Genomic DNA, 15,889 nt, shown 5'->3' with positions numbered 1-15,889 from the left:
ATACTTCTTGTCATTTATTCCATTGTTCTATTCTCTCTTTCAAAAACCCCATTCTGTTGAGGAGTCCTTGCTATTGAAAATTTTCTTCTAATTCCATGGTTTTCATAGAATTCATCAAATCCATATAAGGTAATCTATGTTCCTCTAACAGATCTCAAGCACTTGATCTTTAGATCCATTTCATTTTTTACTTGAAATTTGAGTATTTTGAACTTGCTAAAAGCTTCTAACTTTTTTTTAGCAATATGACCCATGTTTCCCTTGTATAATAATCAATAAAGAGCATAAAATATCTTTCACCTCTTAAATTTTTGTTTCTTGTAGGGCCACAAACATTTACATGAACTAGATCTAGACGTTTGGTTGATAATTATTCTTTTGTCAAGAATTAAACCCGTGTATTCTTCCAAATATGATATGGCTTGCAAACAGAATCTCTTGGATTAGGCATGCATCTTACTAGTTATTTTTCGTTGAATTTGACCAAACTATCATAGCTCATATGCCCCAATATTCTATGGCATAACTAGATTTCATCCACTTTTCCCATTCAATGTTTTTCTCTAGATCCTTCAAGGACATACACATTGCTAGGGGTTCTAATTGATTTTTCTATTGTTTTCCCAGATTTAACATTCCTTATTTCAAATATCTTAGAATGAAAAGTGAGGTCATATCCTTGGTCACACATTTGAATGACACTAAATAAGTTATGCTTTAGACCATCAACATATGAGACATTTTAAGCCTTATCCTTTCCATATTAAGGCTAACAATCCCTTTACCCATTATTTTGGTTGGTTCATTATTGCTAAAGGTGACACTTCCTCCTTTTTTTCCTTTAAAGAGAGAAATATACTCTTGTCCCATGTCATTTGATTTGATCATCCATTTCCAATATACCACTTTCCATCTTGGTTGTCAACATATAATGCAAGTCCATATTCTTTAGATTTTTCTTTCTTATTTTTCCACCTTCTAGCGTTTTCTTCTTAATTTATCTCTCCAGGAAAATGTTGCTTGGGAGTATTTATCAACCCACTTCTACAATCAATTGCCTTGTGTCAAAACTTATTACATTTCTAGAATTCATTGTGATTCAACACATGTGAAAAGGAGTTGTATTTTTTGACCTCACTTTCATAGCATATTTTTTATATGTTGTTTATATAGACATTCATGGGAGTTTGATTAGATCCTCTTCTTCCACTTCTAACAAAGTTATTTCTTCTACAATTCATGTTATTATGACAAAAATTCTTACAAGCAAAATAATTACCATCAAAGAGGTTTTGATACCTAGATGTGTAGGATCTTCTTGGATGAATTATTTTGTCGAATCCTTTATGTCTATCTTATTTATTCTTTAATATACTTTTTTATCACTTGTGTATCTTACGTGGTATTGTATTTCTTAGTTCTTATTTTTTTCGGTGCCACTACTTGAATTGTTGGATTTTCCTTTGAGCACATTTGCATAGTTGTAGGTTATTTTTTCCAAGGAATTTGTTCTTGATTCTCCTTTAAAGAACTCATGGTGCTCATTGTACCCTATGCATGATTTCATAAAGGGAGACCTTTGATAGATGATAATGTTGTTCAATATTTTAGTCCATTTTAGGTCCGGATTCAACTAATTTTTTCTTTTCTCTAGATCCTTTCTCTAGGATACAACTTTTGCTTCTGATTCTCACATCCCATTCTATTAGTTGATTTGTAGTAATTTATTCTTTTCTTTTTGCCTCTTTGATTTTTTTCTCGAGAGGATTATTTCTTTTTCATTTTATTTCATATTTTTGATACAGTTCTTTTCTCAGGGATCATTATAGTCACTCACAACTTTTTTGTTTGTCCTTTAACTGATTTATTACAGTTTATTCAATTATTTTTTCTTCTGTCGATTGAACCCTTAAAAGGTCATTTGATTCTTAATTATAAACGAAATTTTTCATTTTCTATATTTTACAGTTGTTCCTTCAACCTTCTATTTTTTCTTTTAGGAATTTTTAATTCATCTAGAGCACTAGTAAGTTCAAGGTATACCTCAACTTCAACAAATTCTTCCTCGTGATCTTAATTATGTTTAGTATTATACTTAGTCATTATGGCCATGAGTAGGCATACTTCTTGCTCTTCATCAGATGTATGTTCATTTTTTTCTTGTGATGAGTCACTATCTTCTTTGGAATGGAAGCTTTTCTTCTTGAGAGGCATTACCTTCTAATATTTGTGATATATTTTTGGTGGAGGGAGTTTTTTCAATTGAGAATGTTCCTAAATCAGTGGAAATAGAGGACGAGCTAGAGCACTCTGGGTTTCCCAACTGCATTTGAAAACCTGGTTGATTTGAGGGTCCCTTTTTTAATTTAACTTGTACCCCTGCTTCTTCTTCTCTTTAAATCTTTGCTCTATTTTGCAATTGTGAGTCTTACATATCAAAATCCATTTGTTTAGTTATATTTCTATTCAAGCTCTTCTCCCTCACTACAAGGGTTTGAACAAACTATTCTTTGTTGCATTTTACATCTTCTCCATGTTTCTTGATTTTCCAGTTTCTCAAGTTTTGGCTTTCTTTCATGAATATAACATGCAGAATTGATTTCCCCTCTTTTATTTGAAATTATATGATGAGGGTAATATTTCCACTTCTCTCCTTGATCAAATCCAGACTCCTTCATATTTCTTCAGCTTGGAGGAGGGCTTGTCTACTATTCATGATGAATGGTCCAACAGTTCTTTCTAACTTAAAAATATACCCTTTTCATGCAGGAACAAAATGAACTTGGTCAACATTTAGACTATGCCCTATTAATTGAAGAGAAAATATCCTCATAGGAAAAATGATTGGAAAATGATATGGTGGTACTTCATCCCCATACATTCTTCTCTCAATGTAGTATTCAAAAATATACTAGTCCCCCACTCTAGTGACCTTACTGAGCTACAACAACTCTTTTGCTTCAGGAAAAATACTTAGAGGTTGTTGATTGTTCAAAATAGTATATACAGTGACCTTGAATGATGAAAAGTAATAAGAAAAACCCTCATTATTTTCCTTCTTCTTAAAAACACTAGTCCATTAAATCATAAATTTCATTTGATTCTATGAATCTAACATATTCAGACCTAGATGGCCAAACTTATCAGCATGTACATATAAGAACATATAGACCAGGACAAAGGGATATCTAAAATAACCATAAATATGATAGTTCTAGATTTGAGAAATGATATAGTTGCCTAGGTAAGAAAGGATATCCAAAACAATATTAGGTTACAACATCAAACTCAAAAACCCCAGGGCATGTTCACTTTCTATCTAGTATCATATTCTCCCAAAAGGTAAAATTATAACTAATACATGTTCTGCAACTTCAAAAAAAAAGCTTGTTTTATAATTCACTGCAAGTGGATGAATTTGGGAATTTGGTGGCAAAATGACTTTAAACATACCTTCCTTATTCTCTTTAGAAATATGTTTATAATTGAGGAGTAAGGATTCATCTGAAAAGCTCTTGGATTTTTAACTATAGGAAAATTAAAAGCTTTGTATATTAGCTATGAGTCATAAAAAATATTCTCCCCTAGGAAGACATAAAAATTTTCCTCTGTGGGACAAGGGAAGACACTAACCAACTGAAAAAATCAATGAAATTATAGGTATGTGGGAAAATCACAATAAAGGACGGACTAGACAACTTGAAAAATATTATCTGAGTCATGGAATGATCAAGAATGTTCTGTCAAAACTCCGAAAGTTCTAAGGAGCAACAAGAATTGTATACTTCAGATTCTTTGTCCACAAGGGGTATATGAATAAGCAGTATAGAGATTGCACATTTTTTAGTTGATTTTGGGGTTTTCTCCACGTTTACAATTTGAAAGAAATGACAAGGAATAACTATGGAATTATTAGTTACTCGGTAACCAGAGACAATGAAGAGTTGAATATTGATGTGGAATTGACAATGTTCACTCTGGATGTTGGTCACCATAACTCTGCAACTGGAGGACAAAGAAATGAGATTTTATAATTTTTTTATTGATTAGGAAACATGAAAAATATTTATGACGTAAGGGGTACAAAAGGGTGACATGGATGTATAGAAGATGACGTGGAGTGGTGATGTGGATTGATGATGTGTAAGGTATCGCTTTCCTTCGAAGATTCCCTGGCGGTTAGATGAGCTTTCACCAAATTCCAATGTGTGGTTTTCAATAAAATCTTTAACCACTTCTGAGGAGTCCTAATAGTGGTTTGTGAAAAGCGGAGGGTACCTATCAAAATGAATCATGGTCATTGATTTGAATATGGGTAGTTTAACCATATTACTTTCTGATGGGACCTCATCACATAACTTTTGATTTCTTTAACGTGTCAAAAAGCCTTTGATTCCTCGGGTTGATTCCAATGAGAAATGATCCGACCACAAACTTGTGTGCACTTTAATTTCTAATTTATAAAATTTTCAAACCCACTTTTATACAATTTAAGGTTGTGCTTTTCATCTTGAAGGTTAGGCTTGCATACAAAATAGAAATAAAACATTTAGAAAAGGATTATTATATTAGAATTTTCATTAAATAACTAGGGTCCTTGAATTCTTTACCTTCCAACTCTTCATTATTCTTCATTTGGGATTCCATATGGGTACTAATGTAGACCATGGCCTGATGTGCGCCTTCCAATTGTTTTGATAGGTGTTTCATCTCCTTCCTTATCTCATGCTTCTTGTCACATTAATACCCTCTAGGAGGATATCTATCCATGGAAGATTGTGTTGAGTCCCAAACCTGGACTTCCCTATATACCTTTCAGCCTTCTTTTTCCATTTACTTCATCCACCAAGCTGCCAAATCGTTGCATATTAGTCTAAAAAGAGCTTATGAAATGGTTTCCTAACTATGTTTATGACTGTTGTTTGATTTAGATTTTTGTTCAAGCAGCTGCAGAAACTTGTCACTTTCCGCAGCCAGCCCAAGTTTCCGCATCCATTTTGTTAAAGGCTATGCTACAAGTGTCCAATGGAGAAATCGGCCACATGGGTAAGCTGCAAGTGACGTGTACATGGAGTGTGTCCCCTCAGATTAGCCAAATCACTCATAAACAGTCACGGTCAACGATGGTCAAAGGAAGGGCCAAATGAGGAGTTTTATAGTGGCACGGCTCTGTTTTGCCCACGTGAAGGTTTGCGTGGCACGATCCTTAGTTTCCGGAGGTACTGGCACACCTGGAGAGCAGCCCGTGAACTGAATCAAGCAGCCACCACTCCATGAATTCATGACCATCACGCTAGATCTCGGGTCAAGGAGATTTACGTGTCTCTTGGCAGCATAAATCTAGGAATTAGTTGCAGCACCTTTCTTATAAATAACGCATTGATATATGCTGAATAGCTTAGTTTTTGTATTGTAATCTTGACTGTTGTCGCCCACTATACTGCATTTCACTTTGCTTTAAATACATGAGAAGACAATTTTTCTGAATCTGATTTGTGACTAAGTGATTGACTGGCCGAGGTTGCAGAGGGCCCCTGTACATCAGAGATTTTTATAGTTTCTTACTTGCTTTCATTTACTTTTTTTTAAATCATTGTTTGTATATATATTGTGTTGTTCTGATGTTCATTTGCTGTCTATATTTCCTTTATGTTTCTTTTATAACTGTTAGCTGATCAGTGCTTCTTTTACATGTTTTCTTGTAGGTAACCCGTGCAGATTTACATATTTTTTTTGATAACTACTGACATGAGATCATCTTGTCCTTTCTGCTAATTTTCATTTCCTGAGTTTAATTCCAGCACTGTCATTTTTTAAATTGCGTTTTTCTTATTTACTTTTCTGCTACTTAGACATCATATTACTCATCTGTTTATGATTCCCTTTCTATAGTCAAGTGACTCTATTAGTAAGGAATCAGAATATTACTTATTGTAGTATGATTTAGTTTGCTTTCCTGAAAGTTAGAGATTGAATTACTTATGTCATTTTCAAGAGTTGAAATATGATTGAGTAGTTAAATCTTAGTTTCCTTTTATGCAATTTAATTTCCTGCAGTTTAGATATCATATTACTCAGCTTGTTTATGATTACTTCCTATAGGCAGATTGAGTTGAAGGGTAAAGGATCAGGACAGGGGTTGAAGTAGTGTGATTTAGTTGCTTTGCTTTCAGTCTTTGAGTTGCTTTAAGTTCAGTTTTTACTTTCTTTTTCATACAGCAGTAAGGATACTGGGCCATTGTCACTAGTTCACTGTTTGGTACATTTACTTCCTCTTGAGAATTGATTTCATTACAGTCAGTTTAGAGTTTTCTTTTTGAAAAATTTTAAGTTTGGAAAATCACTGTAGAAATCACCATTACCATCCATACTTAACTTTCAATTTCGCCATCACACACTAGGGAATCCATAAAAGATAAACCCAAAAACAAACTAAAAAAACTCAAAAACGACAAAAGACTAAGAAAATGGTTATCTTGTACATATAGTACACCTCACTTCATCAGTTTACGAATCCCGGATTGACATTTTAATTAGCAATTTAGAACACACTAAATTGACCAAACATTTTGGCACCGTTGCCGGGGAAGTGAAACTAGGTAGCCAATTTCTTAAAAAAAATAAATAATTTTTTTTTTCAAGGAAGGAAAATTGATAACCTCTCAAAGTATGCTATCCTCTTGCAATAAGCGTGATCTGGAGGATCAAAAAAGAGAAAGTTATTGGTTTAATATTTTCTTGAGTATGCTCTCTTCTTGCACCTAGAGTGACCTGGAGGATCAGAAAGAGAATTATTAGCCTGACTTGAAGAAAAATAAAAAATGACATGCATAGAGCAAGAGATTCTAGGGGAAGGTTTTTAGCTAGATCCAAGAGTTCGATTTTCACAACTCCATCTACTTCAAGGAATAGAAAAGTGACACCTCCATCATCTCCAACCCACACTCCTAGCCCTAGGATTCCTAGAATTCAAGAGGCAGTAGTTGAGTTAGGAGACTCTTCCACACCATCCATCGAATCTGAATTAGGAAAAGATCCTTTATTTCCTTCTATAGGGAGACACACTGTAATTGAAGAAGTAGAATCACCTGAGGAAGAAGAGGGAGAAATTCCTCCTCGTTCGCCATTAGTAGAGGAACTAGAGGACTCTGAAATCTCTGAGGAAGCTATCATGACAGAGGAAGGAGTTAACGGATTTGGTAGAGGTAGAGGTAGAGGAGGGGGAGGAGGAAATAATGGAGGAGGTAGAAGTAACAATGAGGGAAATAGGGATGGAGATAACTCATTCGGATTTCCTATAGTCGATGAGGATTCTCGAGCAACAATGAAAAATATTTCACCATCTGTCCTCCCAAACTTTCATGGGTTAAGAAATGAGGATCCTGAAACATTTCTATTTGAGTTTGAGGTCATGTGTCGAACTTATGATTATCTGGAAGACTCTCAAAAACTCAAACTGTTTCCTTCAACATTGAAAGGAGCTGCTTTGAAATGGTTCATGGGATTACTCACTCAATCCATTAGGACTTGGAATGATATGAAACAAATTTTTTTGGATAGATACCTGGACTATTGTATGCCCACCAACCACAAGGATGAAGTATTTAAAATGGTACAAAGAGAAGATGAAACTTGAAAGATTCCAATACAATCTGAAAAGAGCAAAAATGAGTAACTTAGATGAGGAAACCCTGAAAGCCCTTCTATTAAAAGCCATTAGAGATGAATGGATAGATATTTTGAACATGATGGGAAAAGGAGACATATCTCAACTTCCACTTCATGATATAGCAGAGCTGTGTGTCCATCTCTCAAGAGGAAAATCTAAAACTGGAAAAGGGCCTAGAGATCCTTCTCTCATCAGAGCAAACAAATCTGCAACTGGATCAGTAAGTAGGGCTGAGATTGGAAATATGCTTGATGAATTCAAAACTGATATCTTAGGGAGTCTTAGTGAGCAACTAGACACTCTTAAGATCCACAATAAGTAGAAAGCAGAAGCTGAAGCTTTAGCCATCTTTTGTCCAAAATGTAGAAAGGAATATGCTCTCAGGGAATGTCCCTTGGATGCAAAAGTTGTAGAAACATGTGCGATTTGTTCAGAGAATCATGAGACCAAGGATTGTCCTTCAATCCCTGGGCTCAAAGTTGTCTTCCAAGAAGATCCAAATACAATTGAGTCTCTCTGTTTTGTTGCAAGGAGACCTTGGCAGGGCCAACAAAACCAAGGGTTTAACAACTCTATGAACTTTCAAACCCCACCAAATTGGAATCCTTGGCAACAACCTTGGTCCCAACCTCAAAATCCTTTTCAATCATGGGTAAAAGGCATGCAAAATCCTTATGGGAGATTTGCTCAATTTTATCAATATCCTCCATCTTTTCAAAACCAACAAGCCCCACAACTTCCAAATCAAAATCCACAACTATCATTTCCATTTCAACAACAAAAACCTTCTCAGCAGAACCCAAATTCTCAACTCTTGCTTCCATTCCAACAGAAGTCAAATCAACTTCCTTCCCAGCCATTGCCGAACCCCAATAATAAAAACCCTCAAAATGCTTACATGGTAGAAGGTCAACAATTTCCTACCTATATGATTGTTCCTCTCAATGATGTACAACTCAGATCTGGTAGAGTTTTAGATAAACCTTCTATAGATGCCCAAAAGCAAAGCATTTCTGAGGAATATTCTCTTGAAGCCAATAAAGGTTCTGAAGCATCTCTTCAAAACCCAAGCACTCAGAAAGAAAAAGAAAAAGAGCTAACCCCCACAACTCCTATAGTTGAGCAACCTGCATCTTCATCCACACCTCCTTTTCCTGAAAGATTACAAATTGATAAAGGGGTGGAAAAACAAATCTTGTTGCCTGACTATGATTTTCTAGATGAATTAAAGAATGTCTGTATCAATATTCCCTTGTTACAAGCCATTAGAGAGATCCCTATTCTAACAAAACAATAAATGAGTTGAGTCTTAAAAGACTAGGAAGGAAACCTAGAGATACAAGAAGAATCCACCTGGTAGGAAAAATTGCAGATATTATGATGGGAAAAATTACTATGCAGAAGTATGTAGATCCCGATAGTCCAATTGTCAAAACACATATCAATGGAGTAGAAATTTCAAATACTTTGATTTATTTAGGGGCTGCTATCAACATTATGAGTAGACAGACTATGGAACAACTGAAACTTCCTAATCTTCTTTTTACACCTACTTTACTGCAACTTGCAGATCGATCAATTATCAAACCAGATGGTGTATTAGAAGACATTTCGGTCTCCTTAGACTCTTGGGAATATCCAGTAGATTTCATGATTTTAACCCCCAAGAGTAATTTAGGAGGACACCCTCTCATCTTAGGAAGACCTTGGCTAGCCACAGTCGATGCTTTCATCAGTTGTAGGTTTGGGGATATGTATATTTCTGATGGTAATTAGACAAAGAAATTCAATCTGTATCCTCCAGCAAAAGCAATTACAGAAATAGGAGATAATGAGTGGATTGATGATGAGGATACTATACAACTGTCTTTACCATTTCTGAAGTCATTGAAGATAGTCAAATTTTGAACACATTAGAAAACTTTGAAACATCTTCAGAATATGACCACACACAATTTCAGTTAGATTCTGACATTGAGTATCTATCATCTAGACAAATGTCTCTTTTCTCTATGGAAGAGTTTGGAAGTTCCGCCATTGAGATCTTTCCAGGTAAAACATTGAATATCAACAAAAATTTGGAAAGATCACAACAGGAAGAACTAACCAAAATCTTGCAAAAGCATTCTACTGCATTTGCATGGGAATATACTGATATGAAAGGTATTGACCCTAAGACTTGCATTCATCACATCTACATTGAGGAAAACAGTAGACCAATTAGACAACCTCAGAGAAGGATGAATCCAAACCTTAGGGAGATAGTGAAAGAAGAGCTCCAAAAACTACTTAATGTAAACTTCATTTATCCAATTTCAGATAGCCGATGGGTTTCTCCTTTGGTTATAGTACCTAAAAAGAATGGTAAATGGAGGGTATGCATTGATTACAGGGAATTGAACAAAGCAACTTTGAAGGATCACTTCCCTTTACCCTTTATCGATCAGGTATTAGATACTTTAGCAGGCAAAAAGTATTTTTCATTTTTGGATGGTTTTAGTGGCTATAATCAGATTTAGGTAGCACCTGAAGATTAGGACAAGACCACATTTACCTGTCCATGGGGAACTTTTGCTTACCGAGTACTTATTTTTGGATTATGTAATGCACTCGCAACATTTCAAAGGGCACTACTAGGAATCTTTTCTGATCTAATCCATGATTGTGTAGAGGTTTATATGGATGATTTTACAGTTTATGGTAATTCGTTTGAAGAGGCATTAGAGAATTTGGAAAAAGTCCTTATAAGATGTAAAGAAATAAACCTATCATTGAGTCATGAAAAATGCTTTATGATGTTTATTGAAGGGATTGTTTTAGGACATCATATTTCAGGGGATGGGATTAAATTTGATAGATCAAAAGTTGAAGTCATCTCCAAGTTGCCTATTCCAAATTTTCAAAAAGATGTTAGGAGTTTTCTTGGATTTACTGGATACTATAGAAGATTTATTGAAAAATTCACCAAAATAACATCTCCACTCTTCAAATTACTTACAAAAGACCGTGAATTCAAATGGGATCCTGATTGTCAATCTGCATTTGAAACTTTGAAAACAAGAATATCTGAAGCACCCATTTTGAGAGGGCCAAATCGGAAACTTCCTTTCCATATTTCCACAGATGTTTCAGATACATCTCTAGGAGCTGTTTTGGGACAAAAGGATTTAGTTCCTTATGCCATTTACTACACCAATAAAAATTTGACTCCCACTGAGTTAAACTATACTGTGACTGAAAAAAAGTTCTTAGTTGTTGTTCATGCAATCAATAAGTTTAGACACTATATAACTGGCTATGAAACTTTTGTCCATACTAATCATTCTGCAATTAGATATCTCATGAATAAACCTGTTACTAATGGCAGAGTTACAAAATGGCTCTTACTTTTACAAGAATTCAATATTACTGTGTTGGATAGACCAGGGAAACAAAATACAGTAGCTGATTTCTTGTCTATAATCCAAAATACTAATGAAGATTCTCCTGTAGAGGATAAGTTTACACATGAGTATTTATTTGCAATAACTACTGACTCCTTGGTATGCAGATATTGCTAACTATTTGGTTACAGGAAAGCTACCTCCACATTTATTTCCTGGTGAAAAAAGAAGAATTATTCAGGAGAGTTCAAGTTATTCATGGATTTCTAATGAATTGTTTAAAACAGGGTTAGATTGTGTGATCAGAAGATGTGTTCGGGAAGATGAAATGCCTGACATCCTCAAGGCATTTCATGATGAACCATGCGGTGGACACTTTGCTGATAAAAGGATGGCCTATAAAATCCTTTCTTTAGGATATTATTGGCCTTCCCTTTTCAAAGATGCAAAACAATATGTCAGAAGGTGTGATAGCTGCCAAAGAGTTGGGAGACCGACTCTTTCAAATGAAATGCCATTACAACCACAGGTACTCATCGAACCCTTTGAAAAATGGGCTTTAGATTTCATTGTACCTATTAATCCACCATCTAAAAAGAAAAAGTATATATTGGTATGCACTGATTATGTCACTAAATGGGTAGAAGCCAAAGCATTGCCTTTTGCCACTGAAAATTCAGTTGTTCAATTTCTTTTTGAGGATATTTTTACTCGTTTTGGTGTCCCAAGAGAAATTGCGATAGATCAGGGAAGTCAATTTACATCTAACTTGATGGAGAAGCTGATGGAAGAATACAAAATCAAGCACAGAAAATCTACTCCTTACCATCCGCAAGAAAATGGCCAAGTGGAGTCTACAAACAAAGTTCTTGAGAGCATCATCACCAAAACTGTTCATCTACACAGAAAAGATTGGGCAGAAAGGCTTCCTAAAGCCTTATGGGCCTATAGAACTACATGGAGGAATACAACATGACATTCTCCCTATGAACTTGTTTATGGGAAAGAAGTCCTGCTCCCCATTGAGTTTCAAGTCAAGACTTTCAAGATGGCAGTCCAGTTGGGGATGAATCTATCAGAAGCCCAAAAGCACAGAATGGAGCAGCTGAACGAGCTAGATGAGATCAGAAAAGAAGCAATTTTAAAGACTGATCTAGTTCAACATCAAAGAGCTAAGTGGCATGACAGATACATCAAAGAGAGAAAGTTTCAAGAGGGAGATTGGGAATTACTGTTTGATTCCAAGTTCAAAGACTTTAAAGGTAAATTTCAGACTCATTGGCTTGGGCCATATGAAATTGACAAAGTCTTTAACAATGGAGCGGTAAGAATCAAGACCATTGATGAATTTCAGATTTCTTTTCTTGTGAGTGGCCACCGATTGAAAATTTATCATAAGCCACTCTCAAAAGAAGAATTTTTCAAGATGTTCCAAGAGAATTATGAAATAAGGCTGGTGGAGAAGAATCCTTCTTCCCCACCAGCCTACCCTTTGATTCTTTCAGTTAAAAAAAATAAAAATAAAAAATAAAAAATTGTATAAGCCTGAAAACCAATCATAGATTGGCAGTCTTATACAGAAAATATAGAGTGAAAATCAAGGACACTTGACACTCTATATTTTCAAAAAAAAAAAATCTCTCCTCTCCTTCTCTTTCCATCTTCACTCCACCCCATTTGCCATTCCACTTCATCTCCATCTCATTCACATTTTCTCTTCACTTCACTCCGCTTCATTTTCATTCCATTCCACTCATTTTATTTTCATTTCATCAATAAAAGTTCCTTTCAGGACTATTTTCACTCAGTTAGTTCTTTTCTAACCATATTTGTTCAGCTAAGTGGGTGTTGTCCCAGTTTCCGCAGCTGGACGCAGTTTCCACAGCCAGAAACAATTTCCGCAGCTACCACCACTCTGTTTTTCAATTTCACAGTCAAAATGTTAGTACAAAAATAATGAAAATGCAGGTGTAAGTGAGCAAATGCCATGAAGACATGGAGCATCTCCAAGACATCAAGAAAGAACACTTGGTTAAAAGCTATGGGCAAGAAATGACAAAGTTTCCAAAGGTATGAGCGATTTTTTTTATCAAATAGCAATTAAAGTCATGATTATGCATAGTTATCAAACCATGAAAAGTTCTACTACGTGCAATGATTCGATATGATAGCTCCATTACCCACTCCTATCCCATGATATTACTCCATACACCATGCATTCATTTCTTAATGGTCTCATGATGGGTTTTCGGGTTTAAACTCAAGTTAACTGCACTTTCATTTGCCACCTGCGCTCATAAGATGTGACCAATCTCTTTACGACTCTTCTTCACCGTATTTTCCGCAGCCATCTATTAAAACGTGTGATCTCCCGTACGCAGCCGTTAATTCAAAAAAAGATCTCGCCTCCACTACCGGTCACTTACCATTTCATTTAAGACCTTCCTTTCATACACACGCACTTCAATTTGTAAACCCATTCACTACTGTTTATCCTCTGTTCCGCCTGTAATCCGAAGCATTCTTGTTACCTGCTATCGATTGCAGCCATTTCCTTTTACCATAAAACCTACAACCGAGCTACTTTCCTCTGCTAAAATCCTCATACGCAATTGCATCCTCAGTTGAAATTTGAAACAGGGAAAGAAATGGGAAAACTACTAAGGGCAGAGCCAGAAGGACTGAAATATCTAGAAGGTTACCCTCAAGCCAAGGATTTACTGAAGAAATCCAAATGGTTATGGTTCATTCAAAGGTTTAAAGGCTATAACAAAGAAGTAACCAAGGCTTTTGCACGGTCATTTGATGGTCAGAAAGTGGAGATTGGAGATTTGAAGCTCACGGTGACCGAAACAACAGTAGCAGCTGCCACAGGCTTACCTCAGGAAGGTGAGAGATGGTTCAAAAATAAAAGCGTGGATGAACAAGCATGGAGAATTATGCTAAGAAACCCAGGTATGGACACCACCGTGTTTACTAAAGGAATTCCTGTTCATGCATTGAAGGAAGAATGGGCTAGTCTGCTGTTAGTTATCCAAAAATTTGTCACCTGTGAAGGACGCTTTGGTTCGATGTATATGTACCATGCTAGACTGTTGATGAATTTCTTAGAAAATCAGACTCTTAATTTGCCTTATTTCTTACTCTTGAGTTTGAAGAAGATGAGCATTACAGTCCAAAAACACATAGGCAATATAGACCCTCATCTATACCATCATGGACTTATAAAAATTCTTATTGAAGACCACTTAAAGAAAAACAAAGATACATGGGAGAAATTCTTGATAAGAAACTACTTCCAAGAGCCATTTGAGGCCTCTGAAAGTAGCACACCGAAGACACCAAGAAAAAGCAGGAGAAGAGAAAAGAGCACTACAGTCCAAGACTCCCCTACTATAGAAACTCAAGAAACTGGTCAAAAAGAAGAAGAAGACAGAACTAAAGACAAGAAACAGAAGAAAGAAAAGGGCAAAAGGACCATCCAAGAAGTCTACCAATCCCCTGAGCAATCCATAGAGGAGGATTATCAACCACTGTCAGAAAGATTAGTACATCTTTAGGCTGCTGCTATAGCAAAGAAAAAGGCAAAAGGAAAACAGAGTATACAAGAAAAGAGTACTAGTCCACCATACTTAAGGAGAAGCACAAGGTTAAGAGGAAAAGGGGATAAAACGCAAATAAAACAGCCCCACTTCATTGACTTGGGTGGAGAGACACTTGAGAAAACTCCAGCTGGCCGTAGTCCACCTCATCCTCAGCCAAGCATTGAAATCAGTCCTCCACATGATGAAAGCCCTTCTCAGCCAGAGCTAGAGAGCAGTCCTCCTCCTCCACCAGATTTTGAATTCAGTCCAAGAAAGACACCTGAAGTAGACCCCAATCAACAGGAAGTATATGACTACTTGGAATCATTAGAAAAATCAGCTGCAGGTCCAAATACCACTCTGCCACTAGATGCACAAGTTTAGTCCTTAAAACAGGAGGTATTTGAATTAGAAGTCCTAAACAGGCATATCAAGAAGGAAAATGAAGCACTCAAAGAGCAGAGCAAAGTAGATAAAATTATTCATGATAATGCTATGCTCCATTTAGGACTATGGCAAAAGAAAAACAAGAAACTGAAGAAAAAGTGCAAAAAGTTGAGCAGAGCATTGATTAATCTCAAGTTCAGATGTCTAATAAGGAAACCAAGAATGGTGGTAGCACCAAAGAAGAGGAAAAGAGGGCTAGATGTCCTAGCAGAAGCATCAGAACATATGGATTAGAAAGGGGTGACTAAATTTTGGTTGCATGAGGACATGCGACACCTTCACAGTGGGGGTATGTTGAGTCCCAAACCTGCACTTCCCTATATACCTTTCAGCCTTCTTTTTCCATTTACTTCATCCACCAAGTTGTCAAATCGTTGCATATTAGTCTAAAAAGAGCTTATGAAATGGTTTGCTAACTATGTTTATGACTGTTGTTTGATTTAGATTTTTGTACAAGCAGCTGCGGAAACTTGTCACTTTCCGCAGCCAGCCCAAGTTTCCACAGCCATTTTGTTAAAGGCTATGCTACAGGTGTCCAATGGAGAAACTGGCCACATGGGTAAGCTACAAGTGACGTGTACATGGAGTGTGTCCCCTCAGATCAACCAAATCACTCATAAACAGTTGCGGTCAATGATGGTCAAAGGAAGGGCCAAATGAGGAGTTTTACGGTGGCACGGCTATGTTTTGCCCACGTGAAGGTTTGCGTGGCACAATCCTTAGTTTTCAGAGGTACTGGCACACCTGGAGAGCAGCCCGTGAACTGAATCAAGCAGCCACCACTCCATGAATTCATGACCATCACG

This window comes from Pinus tabuliformis, chromosome 1_1 (genome assembly GCF_031772625.1).
Source record: "Pinus tabuliformis cultivar Carrire ecotype Pingquan chromosome 1_1, CPIR1, whole genome shotgun sequence".
Taxonomy (NCBI): domain Eukaryota; kingdom Viridiplantae; phylum Streptophyta; class Pinopsida; order Pinales; family Pinaceae; genus Pinus; species Pinus tabuliformis.
Note: the sequence above shows the minus strand (reverse complement) of the source record.